Source organism: Salvelinus alpinus, chromosome 18 (assembly GCF_045679555.1).
Source record: "Salvelinus alpinus chromosome 18, SLU_Salpinus.1, whole genome shotgun sequence".
Classification (NCBI taxonomy): Eukaryota; Metazoa; Chordata; class Actinopteri; order Salmoniformes; family Salmonidae; genus Salvelinus; species Salvelinus alpinus.
In genome coordinates, this window is record NC_092103.1 from 1,520,654 (window position 1) to 1,530,380 (window position 9,727).

Genomic DNA, 9,727 nt, shown 5'->3' on the forward strand with positions numbered 1-9,727 from the left:
GCGCCACACATCCCCACGAGGAGCTTGTCACTTTCGCACGAAACGAAACTAGCCAACGCCTCGGTGTAATCCTCATCGTTGGTGACGTAGCACTCTTTGCAGTAGATCGGCACAAATAGAGTCTGGTCCGAATGCAGAGTCGCTTGGGTTTACTCGCATCTATCGACATAGTCGACTAGAGTCATTCTGGTCATGTTTACGACGGCTCTCTTCTCGTCCTCGTTCGACACTTTCACAAACGCGAACTGATCTTTTGTGCAGAACACGGGTCCTATCCTGGATCCCTGGCTCACCAAGGGGGTTACGTCGCTGGAGGACATGGCGACTCTATCCTTTATCCCGCGGAAGACGCGAAGACCTAGGGCTCAGTCACCTATCCTTTAGTGCGAACCCGACTGGGAACGTTCCACCTTGGTGTTGAAGATCAGACTGTCTCCCCAGACAAACTCCTTGTCAAACTCGATCACTTTTTGGAGCGCGAGACTAGAGATGTGTGTCACGTTCTCCACTGTGCATTAGGGAGGGGTGCAGGTGAACGGGCAGCTGTGACTGTCGTCGTTTGTTTGGGTGCGCGTGAACTCGGATGTCAGTTCGGATAGAGTCCGACAACTTGAGTTGGAACATCCCCCGTAAGTACGCCCTAGTCCTGACTTCATCAAATTCGCTCTCTTTCACATGTGTAGACAAAGCACCTTTGCACCATTTACAATGTTCACTGTTTACTACGGCAATTACGTGCTTGGAACTCATACGGAATATGCAGTGGCTACCCCAAAGTAAGCCGCAGCCCAACGCGATAAGTTCTCCGCAGACCGGGAATTTATCACTCTCGATAAATCCAGCAACAGCCTTAGAAAAGTCTCCGCTTTTACCAGCAGCTGAGGATGAGTGAATGCGCCTCTTCTTCGACTTCTTGTTCTTTTTCTCCATCTGGGTCTTACTCTCAGCAACTTTCATCATCGCATGAAGTTGTTTGAGCCAGCCTCGCTGAGAGAGGACACCGGAATAAGAGGGTAAGGGTGAGAAACGAGCCGGACGACGTAAACGAACAACCTCCTAGTAAGAACCGCTTTCAGCTGCGGTCACGGTCAGGTTTCGCGGGGAGAGATGCGAGCAGCCGTTTCTATTAGTAATCCTAACATGACCCGCAGTGGATCTCCCGGCACCTCAGAAGATCGGGCCCCGGACTCGAGAGCTGCATCAAAGCAACGATATTCCTCCGCCATGGCAGCGGACGCTATGTTCCACATGTTCCCCGAGCCCGGGGAACAACAGGACCGGGAGTTGTACAAGATCAGCGAGAATGATCGCTTCATACTAAAACAGTACCCGATGCTGTACATGAACCTGAACGTTAACGAGCACCCCTCCATAGTCGACTTGCAGTACGAGAATGAGGGTACCAGCTGTCCCTTGTGCAAATTAGACAAGCACTTTGATGGAGTCCAAAGTGTTCCTAAGTCCCACGAGGTGAAGGGCTACCTCAACTCATACAACCACAGATTCACAGAGCAGCAAGTCAAAATTAATCTGAGCCACACTGTGAGGGATGAAAATGTCATCGGGGTGATACAGAACATGTCCGTGGACCTGATCAGTAAATCCTACTGGCTATCGAACGCCGCTTCTCTTCGCATCATAAACCGCATCAGAACGAACATGGGTAGACCGCTTTTCGTCCCCGACCAGGATGTGGCTATGGTTCACAATGATGCCGTTAAACAGTTCATCGGTCTTGCGTCTACATGTCAGTCATTGATGAAATACAAGCACAACGATAACGAAAGGGTTCCCGCGACTAATCCTCTGTTGTAACTCTTACGGCAATAACAAGGTACTATATAACCTTACCATATCATATTGTGACAGACGTTGTTATCATAGTTTACTTTATGCATCAAAAGCGTTGTCATTGTATCCTGCGTGGATTCGTTTACCACCACCTCAATCCGCACCCATGAGGCTCCTGATAGCCTTCTCACTCTCATGGCTCCCGTACCTCATGGGCTCCCCTGTCAACAACAAACGCTCCATACGTTTGGATTGCCTTCAGCACATGCAGGAGTCACAGCGGCTTCGCTTTGACCGTGGACAACTACAACCGCACGAGCGACATGTGCACTCACTACTGCCCGGGGACGATCTACGCTCACTGGAGACCCTTTCGAGATTCAGCGGGTGATCTCACCAAGCACGAGACTGAAGGCTCCATACTCGGCACCTATGTTAGGAGGTTGGACAGGTCGCCCTGTCTCGTGGTCCCCGGAGGGTTCAAGTGTTCGGACCGCGTTGTCGCAAACACCCCCTTGAACAAGATATTGATTCTTCTCCAAGCCAGGCCTCATAACAGAGACTATTACTTCGGCGAGGACCCGATGGCTGACTGCGGACCCGATCCTCAGTGATCGGGTCTTGAGGAGGACGCTACACGCACCCGCTGTGAGCAGAAACTGGCCCGAGACACATGATGTCCTGACCCCCAGTACACGTAACACGGTCGTGTGTCCCGAGCTCATAGGGGCGTTGGGTATATTCAAGGAGCGCCACAAGGAGCTGTACAGCACCAGCTACGATAAAATCTACATAGCCGATTTGTACAAGCTAGAGTCGTGCACCCCGGGAGAACCCAGCAAAAAGGCCACCATCTCCACAAAGCCTCCTCAGATCACAGTGAACATCAACACCCTCATCCCCATGACGGACCACAACCACTACATGGTAGGCATCCTGGATTCGGAACGAGTTGTGGAGTACGTGCCTCCGATGAACAAGGTGTGCACCGCCTACAACACCGGGGAGATCACACACAGCGTGAATGTGGTCTGGGTGGACGACGGTTACACAGTCGACAACCCAGTGGTTGAAGCCAAACATGGAGTGATAGTGAAACCGGTCAAAGCTCTGCATTTCGTCTCCAACTTCACCCCGGGCATAGACTACATCAACCTGAACGTCAGCTGCGTCAATTACAATGTGAGCGCTATACGGCCCTGTCTGATTGCCATATGCGGAGGTTACAACAGTTGCAGGAAGGACTACGGGAGGCTCTGCAACTCAGCGCACGAGATCATCAACGACGCTCGCAGGGCCAGAGAGCTGATGAGGGAAGGTCTCGAGGAGTTGGCTGAACAGGAGAAGAAGGCTTAGATAAACGAGCTGCCTGACAACACTCCCTTCCCTTGGCTGGACAACCCACAGGGAGGCCGCACTAGGTGCAAGAGGTTTCTTGGGGTGTTGACAGGAGTGGCAGCCTTGGGGCTCGCGTGGCACGTTTCCAATAGGGTGGCCGTATTGGAGGATCAAATGGACTCCCTTAAGAACTCGTACGTCTCGGTGTCGAATAGCTTAGTCGAAGTGAGCAACAAGCTCGACACCAACATAGCCCTGGTCAATGGTAGGATCGACGACCAGGAGAAGAAGATACAGAAGAATAACGAGATCGTCAACAGCAACTTTGCCATGATGAGGGACACGGAGGCGGCTTTGCGTGACACCAACGTCAAGTTCTCGGTCACGGCCAGTTATCAAATGTGGTACGCTCAGATGCAGAGAGTCACCCATCAGATGATGCAGGCCGCCATGCACACCAAGTTCATGACCAGAGGAGTGGAAAACTGTCTGAGGCAGATAGCGTCAAAGCGTTCATGGAGCTGCCCCAGCGGCATGACAGTCATTCAGGAGCACCCCAGCCCGTCCGAGTTTCCGACCGTGGGCACGGCCCTGTACAAAGGCAGAAAGCTTTTCATTGTACACTCTATCCCAGGGACCGTTGAGAAGACCGTAGTCAGAGGGATCATACCCATGCCCAAGATGAGCACGGACAGAGTCCCTTGCTGCCCCGACTAAGTGTGGTTGATAGATGGCAGGTATTACGAACCGTCCGACTGGTTTTAATTGTTTTATGTTTTTTAATTTCACCTTTATTGAACCAGGTAAGCTAATTGAGAACAAGTTCTCATTTACAACTGCGACCTGGCCAAGATAAAGCAAAGCAGTGCGACACAAACAACAACACAGAGTTACACATGAAATAAACAAGCGTACAGTCAATAACACAATAGACAAAAAGAAAGTCATATACAGTGTGTGCAAGTGGCGTGAGGAGGTAGGAAATAAATAGGCCATAGTAGCGAAGTAATTACAATTTAGCAGATTAACACTGGAGTGATAAATGAGCAGATGATGATGTGCAAGTAGAGATACTGGTGTGCAAAAGAGCAGAAAAGTAAATAAAAACAATATGGGGATGAGGTAGGTAGATTGGGTGGGCTATTTACAGATGGACTATGTACAGCTGCAGCGATCGGTTAGCTGCTCAGATACCTGATGTTTAAAGTTAGTGAGGGAAATATAAGTCTCCAGCTTCAGCAATGTTTGCAATTCGTTCCAGTCACTGGTAGCAGAGAACTGGAAGGAAAGGCGGCCAAAGGTGGTGTTGGCGTTGGGGATGACCAGTGAGATATACCTGCTGGAGCGCGTGCTACGGGTGGGTGTTGTTATCGTGACCAGTGAGCAGAGATAAGGCGGAGCTTTACCTAGCATAGACTGATAGATGACCTGGAGACAGTGGATCTGGCGACGAATATACAGCGAGGGACAGCCGACTAGAGCATACTGGTCGCAGTGGTGGGTGGTTTAAGGGGCTTTGGTAACAAAACGGGTTGCACTGTGATAGACTGCATCCAGTTTGCTGAGTAGAGTATTGGAAGTTATCTTGTAGATGACATCGCCGAAGGCGAGGATCGGTAGGGTAGTCAGTTTTACTAGGGTAAGTTTGGCGGCGTGAGTGAAGGAGGCTTTGTTGCGAAATAGAAAGCCGATTCTAGATTTGATTTTGGATTGGAGATGTTTAACATGAGTCTGGAAGGAGAGTTTACAGTCTAGAAGGACACCTATGTATTTGTAGTTGTCCACATAGCCAGGGCAGAACCGTCCAGGGTAGTGATGCTAGTCGAGCGGGCGGATGCGGGCAGCAAACGGTTGAAATGCTCAGGAAAGTAGCTGCGGGGGGGGGGGGGGGGGGGGCGGAGCTGTTGGCCGGGGTTGGGGTAGACAGGAGGAAAGCATGGCCAGGTGTAGAGGCATGCTTATTGAAATTTTCGATTATCATGGATTTATCGGTGGTGACCGTGTTACCTAGCCTCAGTGCATTGGGCAGCTGGGAGGAGGTGCTCTTGTTCTCCATGGACTTTACAGTGTCCCAAAACTTTTTGGCGTTAGAGCTAAAGGATGCAAAATTCTGTTTGAAAAAGCCACAGGAAATGTACTGTCACAAGCCCAAGCCTCACGAGAGGTACCTCAGATGCGTGAAGGATCCCAGCGAGTGCAAGACAGTATGCGCCCCTTGTCACCGAGGTATTTGCTACCAGGATAAGAAAGTCTCTTGGATGGAGGGTTCAGCCTCGGTAGAGATCGAGTCTCCTCCGCTCAAACTGTTCTCCAGACCGCACATATCGGATGGACCCGTGTCTTTCTCAGATCTACTGAAAGATCCCGGAAATGTCCGAAACGGAGTTGCTGCAGGCCACAAACAAAGCTCATCGACGTGCGAGAAGACCTGGAGAACATCACAAGAAGCCTAGAAGAGTTTGACAAACGGAATGATGAGATTACGGCTAGCAGGGCCACGTTCGGAGGGTGGCTTTCGGGATTCGCCAGTGATGCGGCCCTATGGACCTCTGTAGCTATACTCATGGCTTGGTGCACCGCGCTATCAGTGGGGATCGGGTACATGTTTGTCTTTGGAGGGGGTGGTGGTGGCAGAGGGGGAGTTGCGCTCACGAACTATGCAAAGAGTCTAAATGTGTGTATAATTTTATATCCCTTTGCCTTTGGATGCTTGAATAAATGTCCTATATGTCAAAGAGTTTGTGTCGTTGTGATTGTGTGTTTGTATGACATGAAACTAGGATTGTGGGAGAGCCAATGGGGTTAGGGTTAGAAACACACTGATTTTGGACACGGTGCTGTAATTACACAACTTTGTTTATTTCACCGTACACAATGTATAGACATAAACTGCAACGTGTGTAGGTTAATCTTGTTGATATTTCAAGGTTCGACCTTGGTTTATACAATCATACCAATGCATTTTAATTATACACTTTCTTTCTGCAAAGCTGACATTGGGTCACAGGTGATGTATATTCAGATCAGACACTCATTGAAAGACGACAACACACTTGGTCTTGATATCATGCTTATCTCCTGATTGACTGAAACAAATTGGCATCGGTAAAACTGCCACAGCCCCGGAAGCGAAAATTCCTCCGCCTGAGAGCAACAACACCAATGCATTTCCCCTCAAGATCACCAAGTCACCAGGTTCAACAATCCCCAGTTCGGTGTGCTTCTCAGGTATCACCATCTCCTTGGGTGGTTGGAACCACTCATCCGAGTGTTGCCCAAAGAACCATCCTCCCGGGGAGCCTGCCATGCATTTGTTCAAGCGAATGTAGCAGTCGATGATCATGGAGCCCTTGACATGTATGTTACGTATATCCCCGTTGTCATTAGGTTTGATCTTGGTATAACTGCTTCTGTTCATACTCAGGACTGGGGTGTCTTCTTTGTCTTGGGCCAGTGTAAAGTTAGGAGCCACAACCAATACACTGTGCGAGCTGACGCCGGGGTCATCCTTCTCGGTATAGACGACCATGTTGGCATTAGCCTCAATGTCATAGTGTAAACCCAGGCCGTCTCCGATGTCTTCGCCGAATTTAACCGAGGCTCCCCTGGAAATGAGCACTCTGCCCTTTGATGTTATATGGTCATACTCCCCAAAGCAAACACTGGTTCCATCTCTGGATGTGACCACATCCGTGCTGGATGATTCCATCTGGTCATCAGGGTGCACTGGTAAGCTTGTGTTTTGTGTAGGTTTGGATGGATTATGTTTGTGAGAGTACCTTCAATTTTCATATTCTCGTACACCTCTGACACGACCGAGCCCTCCTTGCTGTTCATGTTGGTGAGCAGCACGTCCATGGACACTGAGCCATCATAGACAGTGACTTTGGGAGGATCACATTCTTGAGTTGCCTTGGTGTTGCTCATGGCTGTAGCGGACTGTGTGTTGTCAATCTGTACTGGTATGGGATCCTAAGGATTTAACAGCGTGTTAGGTTTCCAGTGAGCTCTCTTGCTCCCACATATACAAACGTAATATCCAACTGTTAGGAATAAATAAATGCTTTATATGTTTAATGACTAAATGATTTATATGTTTAAAGGATTGTGACAGTTAACAGAATTCTACCCTGTCGGATAAATGCATGTTTCTACATAGGCAAAGAGGAAGTGTTAACAGACAAATTGTGACAAACAAGTTGTGGCCACTGTGAAACTAATAACAGGAAGTAAGTCTAGGCTTGTTAGATGGTGTGACGTGATAGCATAAGATAAGCAATATATATATATAGTATTTATGATTTTATATGGGAATCAAAAAGCTTTCATGAATGTTCACCATGTGCTGATGTGCTCAGCACTGTCAACAGACCCCATTATGACATCACAATGTAACGGAAGCCTTGCCATCATATCATTGCTGGTTCCATGTGACAAGCAACATTTCATTTCCACTCATTTGATGATAGATCTCTCACAGAGATAGGTTAAGTTCTTATTTTGAGAGTGTTAATATTTATCATCAATGGCTTATCGAGGAAGAAAATCAAGTGAGTTTGACAAACTCCAGAAGGAGAATTCTCAGATGAAGAGCGTCATCGAAAACTTGAGGAAGCAAAACATGGCTTTAAACCAACAGGATGACCAGGACAAGTTTTCAAGTTTTGTAAGGCTCATCAGATTTTCAAATGTTTTTCAAAAATATCACTGTGTTTATTATGTGGTTTCATAGACATACAGTAGGCCTACATCCATAAAATCTTTAGCATAAAAGCTTTTTATGACACACTGTAGAAACTATTTTGCCTACTTCACTTCTGCTATTCATTTCATACTGTCCCATTGTGATCCAGGGCTATCAGGAGAGCTACCCAATCCCAGAGGGCCATCGTGGCTTCATCAGTGATGCCAGACTTCTGCAGATAAAGAGAGTTGAGAGATAGGCCATGGAAGTAAAGCAAAGAAAGATAAGTGCTATCCATGAGAATTATGTCCGGACTGCTCTCATCAGGGTTGGCAGCACCTTCGCGCACCACTTCGTCCCCTCTATTCAGTGCATTCCGCGGCCGAAAGCTCCACCAAGGCCTTTGCCACGAAGGCTTGAACATATAGCTCTGGCCCCACTTAAGAACGTGGTAAGGGTGGACGGAGCCCAAGTTCGACCCGGATCTCACTCTCTGGAGTCCATCCAGGTAAATAAGTCATTCAGCAGCAGTAGCGTGTGGCCTGTTCCCGTCCCTCCCACTGGAGCTCCCTCCAAGAGGGGCAAGAATAAGGGCAGGCGGGGAGTCAAAGCCCTGAAAGTCCTGTCGGACCAGGGCTGTGCTGACAACAACAGACCCATTGACCTGATTGAGGAGGTGAGGGACATCGAGACTCACCTGAAGGAGGAGGCCTGGAAGGTAGGATGGACTTCGAATTTATAGTAAATGTGCAGTTCAGAATTATACTTGGACTGATAAATTGCCAAAACAGATAGTGGTTCCATGTCTTAAAATCAAATCAAACTTTATTTGTCACATGCGCCGAACACAACAAGTGTAGACCTTACCGTGAAACCAACAGTGCAGTTCAAGTAGAGTTAAGAAATGATTGACCAAATAAACTAAAGTAAAAAATAATAATAATTAAAGTAACACAATGACATAACAATAACGAGGCTATATACAGGGGGTATCGGTACCGAGTCAGTGTGCGGGGGTACAGGTTAGAAAGGATACTCTCTTTGACAGCATGATAGAATAGATCCTAGAATACAGGATCTCTCTGTGTATTAGTTTATGTATATACAAGTTCTATATGTATTTCTATGATGGGAGCATTCTTTTCTGGTCTACACCAAAGGTGGTACATGAGGTGAAGGCCATGGGCAGGAGAAGTTTGGGCTCGGCCATGTCCATGGGGGAAATAGCCACCAGCTCTCTGGGAAGCCTGAGCTCAATGAATATGAACACCCATGCGGAGCTCCGTGACTACTTGGATGTTGGGACCCCGGTCAACTTGCGTGACAGCCCACCCAGGCCTGCTCGCCCTCCTACCAAGCCCAGGAGCAAACTGCCTCGGCCCATAAGGTTCCTTAGCCTGCCAAAGGCTGTCACCGGCTCAGGTCAGTCCCTCTCATGTACTCACACTAATGTAAATTAGACAGGGAGATGAAGATAGGTAGAGTGATAGAAAGACAGTAGGAAGGGAAGGGACACAAATGGCATTTTTCCACACTGGCTTTGCCTGTTTCACAGTGAGAACCTTTACTCAAGGTTAATTGGACCCTGCTTCTGAGCAGGGTGAGCACCAAAACAATGTGTGCTAAATTTAAAATGATATGATATCATAATGAACTAAGATGTTCTAGTGTTAAAAGCTACAAACAGATATGGAAATTAGTAAATACATAAATAAATAAAAGAATAAAATAAATAATAATATAATAATAATAATAATAATAATAAATAAAAGACAATAATACAAGAAACAACACTTCTATTGCCTCTCCCTCTACGATACGCACTTCCGGGTTGGAGCGAGTAGTTGCATTCCGCTTTGCTCCACAGGTAGTATTACATTTCATTTCATTACAGTACAACAGTTTGATTTGTTT